The sequence below is a fragment of the Triturus cristatus genome, chromosome 7 (assembly GCF_964204655.1).
Source record: "Triturus cristatus chromosome 7, aTriCri1.1, whole genome shotgun sequence".
Classification (NCBI taxonomy): Eukaryota; Metazoa; Chordata; class Amphibia; order Caudata; family Salamandridae; genus Triturus; species Triturus cristatus.
Genome location: NC_140590.1, coordinates 368,601,932 through 368,618,818, shown reverse-complemented (window position 1 = coordinate 368,618,818; position 16,887 = coordinate 368,601,932). Strand labels below are relative to the sequence as shown.

The following is a 16,887-nucleotide window of genomic DNA, read 5'->3' as shown; positions in this document are numbered from 1 at the left end:
TATTTAGTTATGCAACTGTTGCATGGCTAAACACTTATAAGGTCCCAAAGACGAGACCTATTGGCTATGCCAATGCTTGTTTTATATCGCCGGTTGCAGCAGCGCGGAGCTATGGGGGCCGGGCGATTCTTTTAAAGACCACTCACTTGTTAATGAGGCTTTGTTGTATTTCACCTCTTCTTAGCGCCCCTGCATCTCCACTCTGATTGAGTGGAGATGCAGGGGCTCTAAGAAGAGGTGAAATACAACAAAGCCTCATTAACAAGTGAATGGTCTTTAAAAGACCTGTGAAGTACTTGGGTGCGGCGGCTGTGTGTGTTCCCGGGAAGCTGTCTCAGTGCGGAGTGAGGTGACGAGGAGAGCAGGGTGAGGTGACTGAGTGCAGCAGGGAGTGAGAGCAGCGGGTGAGGTGACAGCGGGAGGAAGACAGAGTGCGACAGAGGGAGGAAGACAGAGGGAGGGAGAGAGGGGGTAGACAGAGAGAGGGAGACAGAGAGCGGGAGAGACAGAGAGAGAGGGAGACAGACAGGGAGACAGAGACAGGGAGACAGAGGGAGAGGGAGGGAGACAGAGAGAGAGGGAGACAAACAGAGTGAGTGAGACAGAGGGAGAGAGAGAGTCATAGAGAGCGGGAGGGAGACGGAGAGAGAGAGGGAGGGAGACGGAGAGAGAGAGGGAGGGAGACAGAGAGAAAGGGAGTCAAACAGAGTGAGTGAGACAGAGGGAGAGAGAGAGAGATAGAGGGAGGGAGACGGAGAGAGAGAGGGAGGGAGAGAGAGGGAGACAGAGAGAGGGAGGGAGACAGAGGGAGGGAGACAGAGGGAGGGAGACAGAGGGAGACAGATGGAGGGAGACAGATGGAGAGAGGGAGGGAGAGAGAGAGAGGGAGACAGAGAGAGAGAGGGAGGGAGACAGAGAGAGGGACGGAGACAGAGAGAAAGGGAGACAAACAGTGATTGAGACAGAGAGAGATAGAGAGAGAGAGGGAGGGAGACGGAGAGAGAGGGAAGGAGAGAGAGGGAGGGAGAGAGAGAGAGAGAGGGAGACAGAGGGAGAGGGAGACAAACAGAGTGAGTGAGACAGAGGGAGACAGAAGGAGGGAGGGAGGGAGACAGAGAAAGGGAGACAAACAGAGTGAGTGAGACAAAGGGAGAGAGAGAGTCATAGAGAGCGGGAGGGAGACGGAGAGAGAGAGGGAGGGAGACGGAGAGAGAGAGGGAGGGAGACAGAGAGAAAGGGAGACAAACAGAGTGAGTGAGACAGAGGGAGAGAGAGAGAGATAGAGGGAGGGAGACGGAGAGAGAGAGGGAGGGAGAGAGAGGGAGACAGAGAGAGGGAGGGAGACAGAGGGAGGGAGACAGAGGGAGGGAGACAGAGGGAGACAGACGGAGGGAGACAGACGGAGAGAGGGAGGGAGAGAGAGAGAGGGAGGGAGACAGAGAGAGAGAGGGAGGGAGACAGAGGGAGGGAGACAGAGGGAGACAGACGGAGGGAGACAGACGGAGAGAGGGAGGGAGAGAGAGAAAGGGAGGGAGACAGAGAGAGAGAGGGAGGGAGACAGAGGGAGGTAGACAGAGGGAGACGGATAGGAAGCGATAGGGAGGGAGGGAGGGAGACAGAGAGAGGGAGGGAGACAGAGAGAGCGGGAGAGAGGGAGGGAGACGGAGGGAGACAGGGAGGGAGACAAACACAGTAAGTGAGACAGAGGGAGACAGGGAGAGAGAGAGAGGGGGGAGAGAGAGGGAGACAGAGGGAGGGAGACAGACAGACATACAAGAGGGAGACAGGTAGGGACACAGAGGGAGGGAGACAGAGGGAGGGAGATGGATAGGGAGAGATAGGGAGGGAGGGAGACAGAGAGAGAGGGAGGGAGACAGAGAGAGAGAGAGAGAGAGAGAGAGAGAGAGGGAGGGAGACAGGGAGGGAGACAAACACAGTGAGTGAGACAGAGGGAGAGAGAGGGAGAGAGAGAGAGAGAGAGAGGGAGGGAGAGAGAGAGAGGGAGACAGAGGGAGGGAGAGAGAGAGAGGGAGACAGAGGGAGGGAGACAGACAGAGACAGACAAGAGGGAGACAGAGGGAGGGAGACAGAGGGAGGGAGACAGAGGGAGGGAGATGGAGGGAGACGGAGGGAGACGGAGAGAGAGGGAGAGGGAGGGAGGGGGAGGGAGGGAGACAGAGAGAGGGAGGGAGACAGAGAGGGAGAGAGAGAGAGAGAGAGAGAGAGAGAGAGGGAGGGAGACAGGGAGGGAGACAAACACAGTGAGTGAGACAGAGGGAGAGAGAGGGAGAGAGAGAGAGAGAGAGAGAGAGAGGGAGAGAGAGAGAGAGAGGGAGACAGAGGGAGGGAGAGAGAGAGAGGGAGACAGAGGGAGGGAGACAGACAGAGACAGACAAGAGGGAGACAGAGGGAGGGAGACAGAGGGAGGGAGACAGAGGGAGGGAGATGGAGGGAGACGGAGGGAGACGGAGAGAGAGGGAGAGGGAGGGAGGGGGAGGGAGGGAGACAGAGAGAAGGAGGGAGACAGAGAGGGAGACACAGAGTGAGTGTGACAGAGGGAGACAGAGACAGAGAGAGGGAGGGAGACAGGGAGGGAGAGAGAGGGAGGGAGACAGAGAGAAAGGGCGACAAACAGAGTGAGGGAGACAGAGGGAGGGAGAGAGAGAGAGATAGAGGGAGAGAGACGGAGAGAGAGGGAGAGTGATAGAGAGAGGGAGAGAGACAGAGAGAGGGATGGAGGGAGACAGAGAGATAGATAGATAGATAGATAGATAGATAGATAGATAGATAGATAGATAGATAGATAGATAGATAGATAGATAGATAGATAGATAGATAGATAGATAGATAGATAGATAGATAGATAGATAGATAGATAGATAGATAGATAGATAGATATGTGTGAATGCCGGGTCTGGTGGCTCAGTGGACGAAGGCGTCCGTTGCAGGGGCCTGTGTTCAACCTCATGGTCATAGTTTTTTTTGCTCTACCACGCCCCCTCCCCCACTGTCCCCGCCCCCACCGGTGCGGCCCTCAGCAACAAACCACACTGTAAATTTGGCCCCCGAGAGAAAGTTTGTGAGTACCCATGCTGTATAGTCATGTTTGAGTATGGTGGTTTTATGGGGAAGAGCCAAGTCTTGTGTAGTCTTCTGAAGATAAGTGGATCTTACATTCGGGAGTAAAGAGTTCCATAGTTTGGCTACATGAACGGAGAAGGATGTGCCACGTATGTTTTTTTTTAATGTATGGTCGGATTTTGATGCAAGGTGAATCTGAAGGGGGGCAGTAACCTCAATGGGTTCGCTGTGTTTAGCAATAACTTACGATTTATAAGCACCCGGTGCAGTCTCTTGTGCATCCAGTGTACAGGAAACAATACAAATGTCAAAATAATTCTTGTGAATAATGTTCCTGCCAGACAAAGGTATCAGAGTTTTGTCTAGTGGCAGTTTTGACCCACCGGAAAGTAGCACAAATGGTCTATATGCCTGCTGCAAGAAACAGATCTGTATTTTATGTGGATAGCTGCGTGGAACAGTAAAGCTAACCTTTAAAACAGATGAAATGTATGTGAGAGAGGGGCTATGGAGAGATGAGGGGCACTTTTGCTGGGTGGTAGTGAGAGAATCCGAGCAGGAGGTCATGGGTGGGAGGCGGGGTAGGCGCCAAAAAACATTGTCGCACCAGGCACCACCAGTTCTAAAGCCGGCCCTGCTCGCACTAGTGTAGTGTGGCCAGTGTTGAACTGGCTTCTAGGGCAGTCAGGCAGTGTCTGACAGGTCGGTCTGACAGGTCAGTGTGTGGGACTTTTTTGAGGCAGTCTGTGGGCCTGTTTTATAGTCTGCTGTGCCAATTTTTACTATTGATTTCCCTGATACTAAAACAAATATTACCTGCAGCAAGCTTAAAGTCATGCACCTCCCATACCTTAAAAAACAGCTGTACTGCGTATCTTTACAAGATCAAAACTGTTACGATTTCCAAATGTGGGTCACTTTCTGATTCGCTAAAGGGGGCCACTTTTATTTTGGTGACCTGCCCTATTATCTGTCCGAGTCCGACTCTCAGTGTGGCATGGAATGAGCTTTCAGTGATTTTGACATCACACCAGGTCACCCGGCTGGCTGTTCTGATGAGACCAGTGTTGTTTGGTGACCCTCAACAGTGGAGGGGCATGAAGCGGACAGAGAGCCAAGCGCAATTACAGATATTGTTGTAAATCACAATGCCTTTAGACTCAAAGGCCAAAGCTCTCAATCATGGCTTCTTAACAGATTGAAAACGGGCCGTGACTGAGAGCTCTGGAGTTGAGGCTCAAGGCAATGAGTGCCTGTCAGTGGGCCAAAAAGATAAGAAAATAAAAAATGTACTTATCTGCGATTCTTTCTCCTGCTGTTTTCTTCTTGAATATCTCATGGAGCCTCAGCCAACCCCCTTCTGCAAATCCTGACGCTGCTCTCATGCTGCAGATAAGCAGCATGAGAGCAGCGCATGGATTGGTTTGAACGGGCTTCCTCTACGCTCCTGCAGGCACTGGGTGCCTGTGGCTGCTCTCCACCCAGTTTTCTAAGGCAGCTAGGAAAAGAGGTTAACACTGCGCATGTCAGGCTGACCGTCGTAAGATAGCCGGCCACAATGAGTTGCATAGTGTAAACTGGTGAAGTGAGCACCACTCCACTGCTGCCAGTCAGCAGGAATATCCCCACCGACAATCACTGCTTGGGCTGGAAGCAGTGAAAAATAAAATGGTAATTCATTTTATTACCATTTTAATTTTGGCCTTGGCTGCACTGACAGCAGGGGCGTGACACTCCTCTGCTCTAATGGGGCCGGGCGGGGGTGCTGGATAAGGCACTCTTTCCTAGGAAGTGCTGGAGCTCACATTTGGGATGAGTTTGTGACCCAAGCAATGTTTTGCATAGTGCTTAGAGCACAAAGACAGTTGTCTTCCGACTGACTCTAGATCACATGAGCCAAGATAGGATGGAGTGGAGGCCTGTCATTCTGAACAGCACACTGCACAGTGCAATTTTAGGTGCAAGAAAATACATTGATTTGGCCTGAATCACACATTTTTGTTGTGGTTATGTTATTCTGCATATACAAAACTACTTACTTGGCATCCTAGTGCAAACGCAGACATTGAGTCTTTTCTGTAATATTTGATTTGAACTGTGACTGTAATATATAATGCTTACTGACAATAACACAACAGAACGATCACTGCCCATAGAGACCTGCATTCTCGTTAAGCCAAGCTTAATTTCCTAAACTCATAAAATGTCACTTACAAAGAGAAAGAAAGACTGATTTTCCAATTTTACCCCAAAAAATATTTTCCCCCAAAACCCCCAAAATAAATGCCCATACTGAGGGATGTGAAACATGATAGCTGATTTTGCTTAGGACCTGTTTGATGGCCATTCCCTCAACTCCTCACCAACCCCTTACGCCTAATTGATACTGTAGTGCCTTGTAAATATGTATAGCAGAACCCTCCTGTAGAAGAGTGACTATTAGAAATTGGGTCTCTAGTTGGCAGAGGTTTGCACCCTGTCCAAGTAACGACCACAATCTTAGTCAGGGTAAGTCAGATACACAACCTAAATAAACCTGTGCTCACCCTCTGGTAGCTTGGCACAGAGCAGTCAGGCTTCACTTAAATTAGAGTAACTGAATGCAAACACCACAAAAAGACTCCACACAGGTTTAGAAAAATAGGAAATATTTATCTGAATCAGAGAAGACCAAAACGACAAACATACATTAGGTAGAACTTGAGAAATACATTTAAAAAATAGAAAATGCAATATAGTGCTTTAAAGTCAATTGCGCTCAGGGGTTACTTGAGGTCGCATTAAACCGGGGTAAATCCAAAGTTCAGGATGACCGCGATGGAGGGAAGGCTGGCTACATGACCCACACAGGGCTCGCTGAAAAAATTATTTGGATGGAGCAAGCGTCGTTGTTGAAGACTCAAGGCATCAGTTCCATTACATGCTGTCAGGTCGATGCGTCGAAGTTTAACCTGGCAGTCGGGTCCTGAGTCGTGGTCTAACCCCTTACGATGAAGGCACTGCATCATTGTTGAGTCTTGCAGTCGGGATCTCAGATCAGTGCTGTGTTATTGTCGCATCTCGCAGTCGGGTCCCACGTCGTCGAGAAGCCTCAGTTGGTATTCGGTTCAGCACTGCATTGTCGTCGAACCTCACAATCAGGTACCACGTCGTCATCGAGTCATGCTGGGATGTCTTTGGATCAGTACTGCGTTGACATTGAAGAGCAGTGCGTTGATTTCGATCAGTGCCTAGTCGAAACTGCATTGATTTTTTCAGGAAACCAGCTGCAGAACCCACCTTCAAGGCCCAGGACCGGATTGGCACCTCTTGACAGGGCAGGACTCACTGTTGGCAGAGTCCAGCAGCTGAAGCAGAGTATAAGGAAGTATTTGATGGCTCTGACACTTCAAGAACAGGGGGCAAGCCAGCAAGCCCTTGGAGAAACTTGGGTTCAAGGATGTAGAAAGCACGTTTAGTCCTTCTCACACCCAGGCAAGAAGTTGCAGGCCAATACAGCAAAGCAGGTAGCAAAGCGGCAGTCCCTCCATCATCACAGCAATTAGCAGGCAGAAGGCCAACACAGCAAATCAATTAGCAGAGTGGCTGTTCCTCCTACAGAACAGCAGCTCTTGGTCCTGGCAGAATGTCCTTGGTTGCAACTAAGTTCTGAATTGGTGGTGTTAGGAGTCCAGTACTTATACCAAGTTGGGCCTTTGAAGTGGGGAAGTCTTCAAAGAGTCATTTGAAGGTCACAAGGACCCTGCCTTTCCTGCCCTGGCCCAAGACTCACTACAGGGAGGTATGCAGCTCTTTGTGTGAGGACAAGCACAGCTCTATACAGGTACCAGTGTCAGCTCTTCCCTCCCAATCTACTTGAGGAAGGCCCTTCAGTCTGGTGATGGGCCATCAGGATGTGAATGTCACAATCCAGCTCCCTTTGTGTGTGACTGTCTAGAGGGAGTGCACAAAGCCCAGCTGTCCTCCAACCCAGAGAGGTTTTCAGAGGTAGGCAGAGGCACAGAATGATTAAAGTAAGAAAATGGCAACTTTCTAAAAGTGGCATTTCCAGACTTACAATTTAAAATCCGACTTAGTCCATAGACAACAAACTCCAAATTGCTGCCTTTTCCCAATTGGAAATTACACTTAAAATATGTTTTAAGGCAATCCCAATGTTCACCAATGGGAAAGATAGGCTTTACAGTAATAAAAAATGATTTTTTACAGTTTTTCACTTCGTAGACAGGTAAAACTCAAAAGTACATCCCCTATCTTTTAAATACACTGCACCCTGCCTTTAGGGCTGCCTAGAGCCTACTTTAAGGATGACTTTTATGTAAGAAAAAGGAAGGTTTGGACCTGGCGAGGAGGTTAACTTAAGTATGTAGGAATAATCAAGCAGAATAGCCAGAAAGAACCGTGTGCACAGCAACTAAATATTACTCATGTTTTACAGCAAACAATTCTTGCGGTTTTATGAATAAGTAAAAAATGACAACAGTATTCAAATAAAGTATCTCAATCAGTTTTCATTCTGATTTTCAAACACTAAGATTATCAGTAAATCATTGTATCAATAAAATTTTATTGTATCATAAGTTCTGATACACGAATCACAGTTGCAACACAAAAACAACAATGCAATAATCCTGGTTAACGTTGCGCTTGATGACACCGTGCCCAATGCATTTCAGGACCTTAAGTCCCTTCTTCAGGGGCCACTGTAATATAAACAGAAACAGTTTTATGTTTATATGCCAGGTCAAAATGGTAGTTTAAAACCGCACTTACAGGTTCTGCAGTGGCAGGCCTGAAGAATGTTTGAGGGCTACTGAAGTGGGTGGCACAATTATTGCTGCAGGCCCACCAGTAGCATTACATTTTCAGGCACTGGGCACATACAGTGCACTTTACTAGGAACTTATAAGTAAATTAAATATGCTAATTGTGGATAAGCCAATGTTACCATGTTTAGAGTACAGAGCATATGCACTTTAGCAAGTCAAGGGAAACCACGCCAGGGATGCCAGGTCTCACAATGACATAATCGTTTGGTTGTGTCTGTGTGTAGATAATAAAGTTGTGACACAATGCATACAGTTAGTTAATGGTTGCACCCTGAAGAATAAAGATGTGCACCACAGAGCATGCCATTGGGCTGGGGAGAACGCTACGACTGGCAACAAATTAAGGGATCTACAACCCGAAGTAACAAGAGTGCTCTCCCTGAAAGTTTGCCGAGATCCAGCAAACTGCTTGTGCATACCACATGCACCTCCGTCGAGGTGAAGCAGTAGACAGTTGGTGTATATGGAGTCAAAGTGCCACTCCAGCCAGTGCAAGGCTTTTGATGAAGACGAAGGCCCCATGGAAAGTTCAGACACAGTTGTCCCACAAACTGCTGGTAAGGCTAAAAGTAGAGGTAATGCGCCGCAACACAACAAAGAGCCAGCATACATACAGTACGATAGCACAAAAAGGCAGTGACCACCAGGTACAGAGGCACAGAAGGCTGTAATAACTAGGTGCAAAAGCATGCCAAAAGCAGAAGCATCCAGGGGTCAAAAACCTCTAAAGGCAGAGAAAACCAGGTACGATGAGGAAAGTTTAGAACGGTGATGACCATGCACATGAGAAAAAGCAGTCACTCACAGTCAAAGATGAAAAAGAGGATGTATGACATCAGATCGGCTGCCCAGAGTGAATCAGCGTTCAACATGAAAAATAAGCTGAGACACAAGGTTGAGGGCTATAAAGTGATGTCTCAGAGAAAATAGAAATCATGTTTCCGAAGCGGATTCACCTTTTCACATGAAGGTAAATGCCCCACCATTGGACAAACAGGCAAAGGTTGCAGTAAAGAAACCCATGTTGTAACGGGTTGCAAAGCAAAAGAGAAAACAACTGCATCATGTTGAGAAAAGAAAATGGATGCCAGAAAGTTCAGGAAGTCTTCTAGCCACGGTCACAAGACCAAGCAGCGACATCAACTGAGGCAAGTGGAAAATAAACAAGGTCGATCATCATCAAATTCATCTTCCAAAGGCTCTTCAACATCATTGTAGAGTGATGGTGAAGAAGATGGCTGTGTGATGATGGTGTCAACTGGTGAATGACGTAAGCACATGGGTTTGACTTTGTGTAGAATCCAAGTCCAAGCGAGATTGCCATGTGAAACAACCACACTCTTTTGGACATTGCCCCAATATTACACTAAAGGTGAATAGTTGTTCCATACCTTTTATCATCGATAGTGGTGCATCGATAAACATCATGCTGGCAGAGAAGTACAATGAACTGTCACCGGAGCCCCGTCTCACACCTTCAAAGACAAATATGTACATGTGGGCTGCCGCCACGCCATTGTTACGTCAAGAATCATTTGTAGTAATCATGCAACTGTCAAGAAAAGAGGGGCCCCTTTAGACGAAAGGAATAGGGCACTGTATAGTGAGTAAAAAATAACAATCCTTTGGACAAGCCTGAAATATCTAGACATCTATTAGTCTATCCACTTCATTCAAACCAACTATCTTTCTCACTCCATCACATTCAGGAAGATTAAACCATATATAATCAACAGATAACCAGTATAAAGACTATAATAAAAATATATGAATCAATGTATTGACAAAGTTCAAAATTAGAACAAACAATTAATTGACTTAGTTCCTCACAGTGTCAATTGGCAATAAAGAATTTGTGCAAACCAAAAACAAAACATTAAAAGACAAATACCAAAAAGAGAGTAACTAAAAACAGACAAACACAATATGTCATTTAAAATTTTCACATCCGTGATGAAACAATATCGTGGGCGAAGAACCTGGTACTTTAGACTTTATACTCGTTCACCAACCGCCCGAGTTCACGGATTATGTAGTTGCTAGGGCATCTAGCAACTACATAATTGATTCATATTTTTTTATTATAGTCTTTATACTGGTTATCTGTTGATTATATATGGTGTAATCTTCCTGAATGTGATGGAGTGAGAAAGATAGTTGGTTTGAATGAGGTGGATAGACTAATAGATGTCTAGATATTTCAGGCTTGTCCAAAGGATTGTTGTTTTTTACTCACAATCATGCAACACAAGAAGACAAAGGTTCAGGCACCGATTCATGTTCTTAAAGGAAATTCGTAAAGTGCATGTTTACTGAGATTAAGTACTGCTGCAGACATGGATGTGATTTCCATTAACTATAACTTAAATGCACATGCAGACATAGTAAATTAGTTACCGTCATTGTTTCACGGAGTAGGAAAGCTTAGGACCATGAAAGTGCAACTTCATGTTAATGAGAACATTCGTCCTGTTGCTCAACGACATCGGCAAATAGCTTTTTACTCACAGGAAGCTGTTGAGAAAAACCTGGAAACACTATTAAAACATATTATTGTACACTCTACTGGTCTGACACTATGGGATTCACCCATAGTGGTAGTGCCTAAAAAGAACAGTGAAGGTGCCGTGCACATCTGTGTTGACGTGCGCCAAGTTAACATGGCAATTGGCGGGAGAACGATATCCCGGTTCACACATTGCAGATATGACTGCACAGCTGAAAAGTGCCAAAGATTTTTCTCGTCTTGATCTATAGAAAGAGTATAACCAACTCACACTCGAGGAAAACTGCAGGTACATTACCACCTTTTTGACCCAGATTGGTTTGTTTGGGGTGTCGTCAGCTGCAGAACTTTTTCTTGATGTCATTCGCTACATAATTAAGCCTTGTCATAAATGCTTTTAATTATAGTAATGGTATACTGGTATTTGGGGCCACTCAAAAAGAACATGACAAAGCCCTTACACAAGTATACCACTTGCTTGCTGATGTTGGCCTCACTTTTGAACAAAGAAATGTGTGAGTTTCACAAAACAAAACTCAAATTCTTCTGTCATATTTTCTCTGAAAAGGGGATGACACCAGATCTAGCTAAAGTACAAGCCTTCTTGTCCACTACTCGAGCACAAGATGTGACTATGCTGCGATCCTTCCTCTGCATGGCCAGTTACTGTTCCAGGTATATTTGTGATTTTGCCACAGTCAGTGCCCCATTGAGAGACTTGACAAAAAGAATTCTGTGTTCAAGTGGTAACCTGCGTTTGGGCTTTAAGAAAATCAAACATGCATTTGAGAGCGCTACTGAAATGGCCTCTTTTAAACCAAAACTTCGAACTGAGATTGTAGTAGATTCCAGCCCAGTGGGGTTGGGTGCAATCCTTGCCCAGCACAGTGGACACAACAACACTCAAAGGCACATTGTGGCTTATCGGAGCCGGAGTCTGTCCCACACCGCACATGCGTATTCCCAAACTAAGAAAGAAAGTCTAGCTGTGGTGTGGGCTTGTGAATACTTCCATGTGTTTCTATAGGGAAAACACTTCACCCTTGTCACTGACCACCAAGCTTTACTTACTATTTTTGGGAATCCAAAAGCTAAGATATCCTCTCGCATCAAGAGGTGGGGTTGTGATTGCAAGACTAAGATTTCATTACAAGAAAGTAGGCTACATTATGCATTATTCCTTTAATGCAGTCCAAGCAGCCGCTTACATCACAATATTAAAAGGTTCCAGAATAGAACAATAGCAACACACGAAAGGCATGAGCCATCAACAATCTGCCTCTTTTAAATGCGGCTCCAAGCAGATAAGTTCATTTTCCTTTATTACCATTATTCATTTGTATCTCTATTTTGAAGTTCCCTTGTGTGTGGCTTAACCCTACCCCCCCTTCCTACTGCCTCTATACCGATCTCCAATTTACGGAGATCTCCCTACACCCCCTTCCCTAGTCCCATCTTTGCGTGACTGACCAGAATAACCTGCCTTTTCTTTCAGCTTATGTACTATTTCTAATGTTTGAATATATTTAAAGATTTTTAGATGTTTAATCAAACCTTAATATTTTATTTTTTGTGTAAACGATTATTCTTCAATTTCATCCTGGTTCTACTTCCTCATGCCATAATTAACTTACCTAATGTCTTTGTTTAACTCCCGTTTTTCACCTCTTTCCACCAATGCAGGCCGCGCACTCCAACGCGGCTCTGCATCGCTACCTTTTATTATTTCGGATTTCATTCGCAAGTAGTTATTTTACAAAAAAAAGGGGGGTTTTAGCAGGAAATCCTAATTTAACTGTCCTTTTTAACATTCTAAAACAAAATTAATTATAATAAGAGAGGAATTATTCTCTTGACATTCCGTCATCTATAAACCTTGGGCTCGATTCACAGAACTAACTTAAGACAAAATCCTAAACTTACTACTTTTGGTATTCACAGAAGTTAGGATTTTGTCCTAAGTTTGACTTAAGACAAACTTAAGACAGACTTAAGACAAACTTAAGACAGACTTAAGACAAACTTAAGACAAACTTAAGACAAACTTAAGACAGACTTAAGACAGACTTAAGACAAACTTAAAACAAAATCCTAACTTAAGTCTGTCTTAAGTTTGTCTTAAGTCTGTCTTAAGTCTGTCTTAAGTCTGTCTTAGGTCTGTCTTAAGTTTGTCTTAAGTTTGTCTTAAGACAAACTTAAGACAAAATCCTAACTTCTGTGAATACCAAAAGTAGTAAGTTTAGGATTTTGTCTTAAGTTAGTTCTGTGAATCGGGCCCCCTGTCACTATTATTAAGGGAAATCCTCCCTAATTATCTTTCATTAAAGGGCTTTACCACTTTTTACAAGTTAACATTTTCTATATACCATGTCTGACTCTGACTCAGACAAGGCTTCTGCTCCTACTCCTAATATAGACAACGAAGCCCTGCAAAAAATCCTTCATAAGGAATTGAGGTCCTGCATGTTTGAGACCTTAAGTCAGATCATGTCCTCTAAAAGGTCACTCCCTGATGAGGACGAAATCTCAGAAATTCCAAACCCCTTCTCTGACAAGATCACTGAATTAAGGGGTAAAAGACTTAAGAAAAGTAAAAACATTGATAAGAGCAAAATAGGAGGTCCAAGCACCTCATCAATTCAGGGAGGTCTTAGCACCTCAACTTCTAATGGAGGTCCTCGCACCTCCAACTCCCAAGGTGTCCCTAGCGGCACGACTTATCTGGGTGTCCTTAGTGGCACAAAACATCTGGGTGTCCCTAGCGGCACAAAATATCATAATGCTCTTATATGGGAGATAACGAATCTAATGATATAGAATCCTCAGACACACCTGATGAGTATGTCCTTGATCTTGATGAAGATGATCAAGAATTTTACAATCCATAAGAGGAACTTCCATCATCCTCTAAGGACATTATCCGTGACCCCTTAGGGGAAGAAATGTTTTCCCCATTAAATCTGAAACACCCAAGAAGTTCTGAGTGGTTCCCTCAAAAATTCATTAAAAAATGGATAAGAAACCTCTTAGAAAGGGACACTCGTAACATCCTTAGAGCTGAATGCTCTATACCTTCTACTGAGGATAAAAGCTGCTATACCACCAATTTGGACCCTGAACTCATTAAATTCCTATTCAAACTTGGACGTGATCCATGAAAAGGGATGGAAAAATTCCTGAAAGTGTGCCAAGACCGTCTTCTCGACGTACTGGGAATATTAGCCAGAATCCTAGATTCCGCAGAAGGCAACCACATCAATGGCACCCCTCTCAACACCAATCTCATCAGGGGATGGAGCCAGAGGGCATTAATTCTACTGGGTAATGCCAACGCAAGCATTAATGCAGAAAGACAAAGAGTCGTTTTGACTAAAATAAATCCCAAATTAACTGACATGGCGAAAAAAGAACCCTCGCAAAACCCACAAGGTTTACTCTTTGGAGAAGACCTCATTAAATCCTTGGGGAAATACGTCTCCACTTTCACCGCCCTGGACAAGGCACCAAATCTGCAGACCTCTCGAATCTAGCAAGGAAACTTTGGATGTTCTGTCTGAAACACAAGATCGCTCTCCATGCGGAATACCTTCTGGGGCAATCGAACATCTCTGCAGACTGGAACTCAAGATCCCTGTTAGATCACAGCAATTGGAAACATAATGTACCCTAAACAAGATCTGGGCCCTCTAGAGATAGACTTATTTGCTAGCAGACTAACCTTTCAACTGGAGAACAACTTCAGCTGGATGCATGACCCGGGTGCTCTAGCAGTCAACACCTTACTACAATCTTGGAATGGAGCCAAGGTATACTTATTCCCTCCCTTTGCCATGCTCAAGAGAGTTCTTCAGATAGTGAGACAGGATCAGTGCTTCCTTGTCCTAATAGTTAGTTAGAGTTAGAGATAAACAATGTTTATTTAGACCATAGTCTTTAAACCATACACAGCTTAAGATCCTAATAACTCCCTTTTGGCCATCCCAAGCATGGTTCTCCACCACTCTAGAACTAGCTTGCAACCCCCGCTTCTTAATTCCTACCCTAGAGAATCTTCTTGCAGATGTAGACGGAGGAGTTCACCCCCTAATTCAGAACAGGAGTTTAACCCTTCTTGCCTGAAGAGTTTCAGGAGATCCAATGAAATCTCAGGACTTTTGGCGACGGCTGCAACTCTCCTCAGAGAGTCTTGGGCCCAAGGCACTCACTACAGATATAACAACATATGGAGAATCTGGGTATGTTGGTGCCTGGAAAGGAACCTGGATTCGTTGGAAGCACCTATTGTTGACATAGTTAACTTCCTTGGTAAACAATTTGATAAAGGCCTCAGCTATAGAACTAACAAGTGCTATAGATAGGCTATTTCTAATGGTCATGTCCTTGTCAATGGTAAAACGGTAGGTAAAAATGTCATTGTTTGTAGAGTGATGAAAAGCATTAGTTTATGAAGACCTCCTAAACCTAAATATGAAAGTCTTTGAGATGTCAAGCTAATCCTTGATCTTTTCAATAACTGGCCTGTTAATACTCTCCCCAATAGGAAAAAAAAAAACCTTTCCATTAAGCTGGCTACTCTACTATGCCTAATCTCATGCAGAAGGGTCTCTGATGTCAAAGCCCTGGAGATTACGTATAGATCTCATAACATGTTCGGAGTTAAATTTGGGATTTATAGAAGAACAAAGACTATGTCTGATTCAATCTTTTACCCACATTTTGATTTATGTCCAAAACTTTGCGTTGTGGACTGCATGAGAGAGTATGATCGCAGAATGTTTGCTCTTCGCCATCAGGATGTTAAGCAATTACTTATATCCTTTGTCAAACCCCACGAAGGCATAACCTCAACCTCTATTGCTAGATGGGTTAAGACTGTTATGAGTTGAGCAGGTATTGACTTAAAGACATTTTTCAAGCTCACTCCCTTAGAGGGGTGCCATGGCCAGTAAATCTCTCTGGTCTGGAGGTAAGTTGGACGACATTCTCAAAGCTGCTGACTGGTCAAATGCTAGCACCTTTGCATGTCATTATTGCAAGCCTATTGAACATATGTCTGATGTTGTTTTACAAAGCTTCCAACATGCATAATGTAGCCTACGTTCTTGTAATGAAATTGCGATTGTCATATTACCATGACTAGAGAATCTGGATTTCATTAAAGAGGCTAACATTATCCCTCCCATCCCACCCCTTGGTGGTCTTACAATGATTTAATGCTGTTTTTGTTACAGTTTATTACTGTACTTTTTATTAACAGTACTTGTTTCATCTCTTGTTCCTTTTAGCTTGATAAGCTTGACACTATCTTTTACATTCAAGAGATATTTACTTCTTTCTCTTTTTAGGTAACGCTCCTTAACTGTGTGTCGTCTGGCCTTTGGTTTTACCTTCGTTCTTCCTTCTCCTTCATCCTGCTCATCAGAAGATCGTTTTGATGTTTCAAGTTTCATGAACTTATTTTCCTCCACATTTAAAAGAGGCAGATTGTTGATGGCTCATGCCTTTCATGTGTTGCTATTGTTCTATTCGGGAACCTTTCAATATTGTGATGTAAGCGGCTGCTTGGACTGCATTAAAGGAATAATGCATAATGTCAGCCTCTGTGTCTTTAATGAAATCCAGATTCTCTAGTCATGGTAATATGAGAATCGCAATTACACTACTGTGCCTAGGCCAGGGAAAGATAAAAATCCAGCTGACTACTTTTCACGAGTGCCAGTGCAGTGTCACAGTACAAAGTCTAAAGCAGCTGAGGTCTATGTTAGCTTTATAGTCAAGTCAAGCATACCTGCAGCTCTTTCAGTGGAGCAAGTTCTTGCTGCTACAAATTCAGATGGAGTGCTGTGTGACATAATTGCCCAGCAATCCTAGAAGATACACACCTAGATCTCTTACAGATGACTTTGAATACTAAAAGTTCAAAAATGTGAGAGAGGAACTCTGCCACACAAGAAGGCATTATAATATGGGGTTCTAGAATTGTCATTCCAGAGAGTATGTGACAACAAGTCATTGAACTAGCCAATGAGGGTCATCGTGGCATTATCGCCACCAAGTCAGCTCTTTGAGACCAAGTGTGGTTTCTAAGCCTTGATGAAAGAGTTGAAAGAGAATTAAAGGCCTGCCGTTTGTACAACTGTTTGTCTCCTAAAACAATGCAGCATCCATTAGTTATGTCTAATCTCCCGAAGCAGGTGTGGGAGAGGATTACAGTTGATTTCTTTGGGGCTCTTAACAATAGACATAATCTAATCGTAGTTGTTGATAAGTACTCATGATTTCCCCTGGTGGAAGACCTTTCATCAACCACATATGGCAAAAACATTGGGACATTAAATGACATTTTTGCAACATGGGGTGTCCCCTCTATTCTTAAGTCCAACAATGGTCCACCGTTCAAAAGCCGAAAGTTTAAAGAGTTTCTCACTAACATGAATGTCAAATATCAGAAAAGTACCCCTCTCTGGCCAC

At 44.4% G+C, this 16,887-nt stretch overlaps 1 long non-coding RNA gene across 1 annotated transcript in view; it reads left to right on the top strand.

Annotated features, from left to right (window-relative positions):
* The window catches only part of LOC146809693 (uncharacterized), a 163,097-nt gene extending 147,168 nt beyond the window's left edge, over positions 1–15,929 (top strand). Inside the window, exon 4 of the long non-coding RNA XR_014965579.1 lies at positions 15,762–15,929. This is a non-coding gene — a long non-coding RNA (uncharacterized LOC146809693). The remainder of the gene's footprint in view (positions 1–15,761) is intronic.
* Positions 15,930–16,887: the final 958 nt, after the last annotated feature.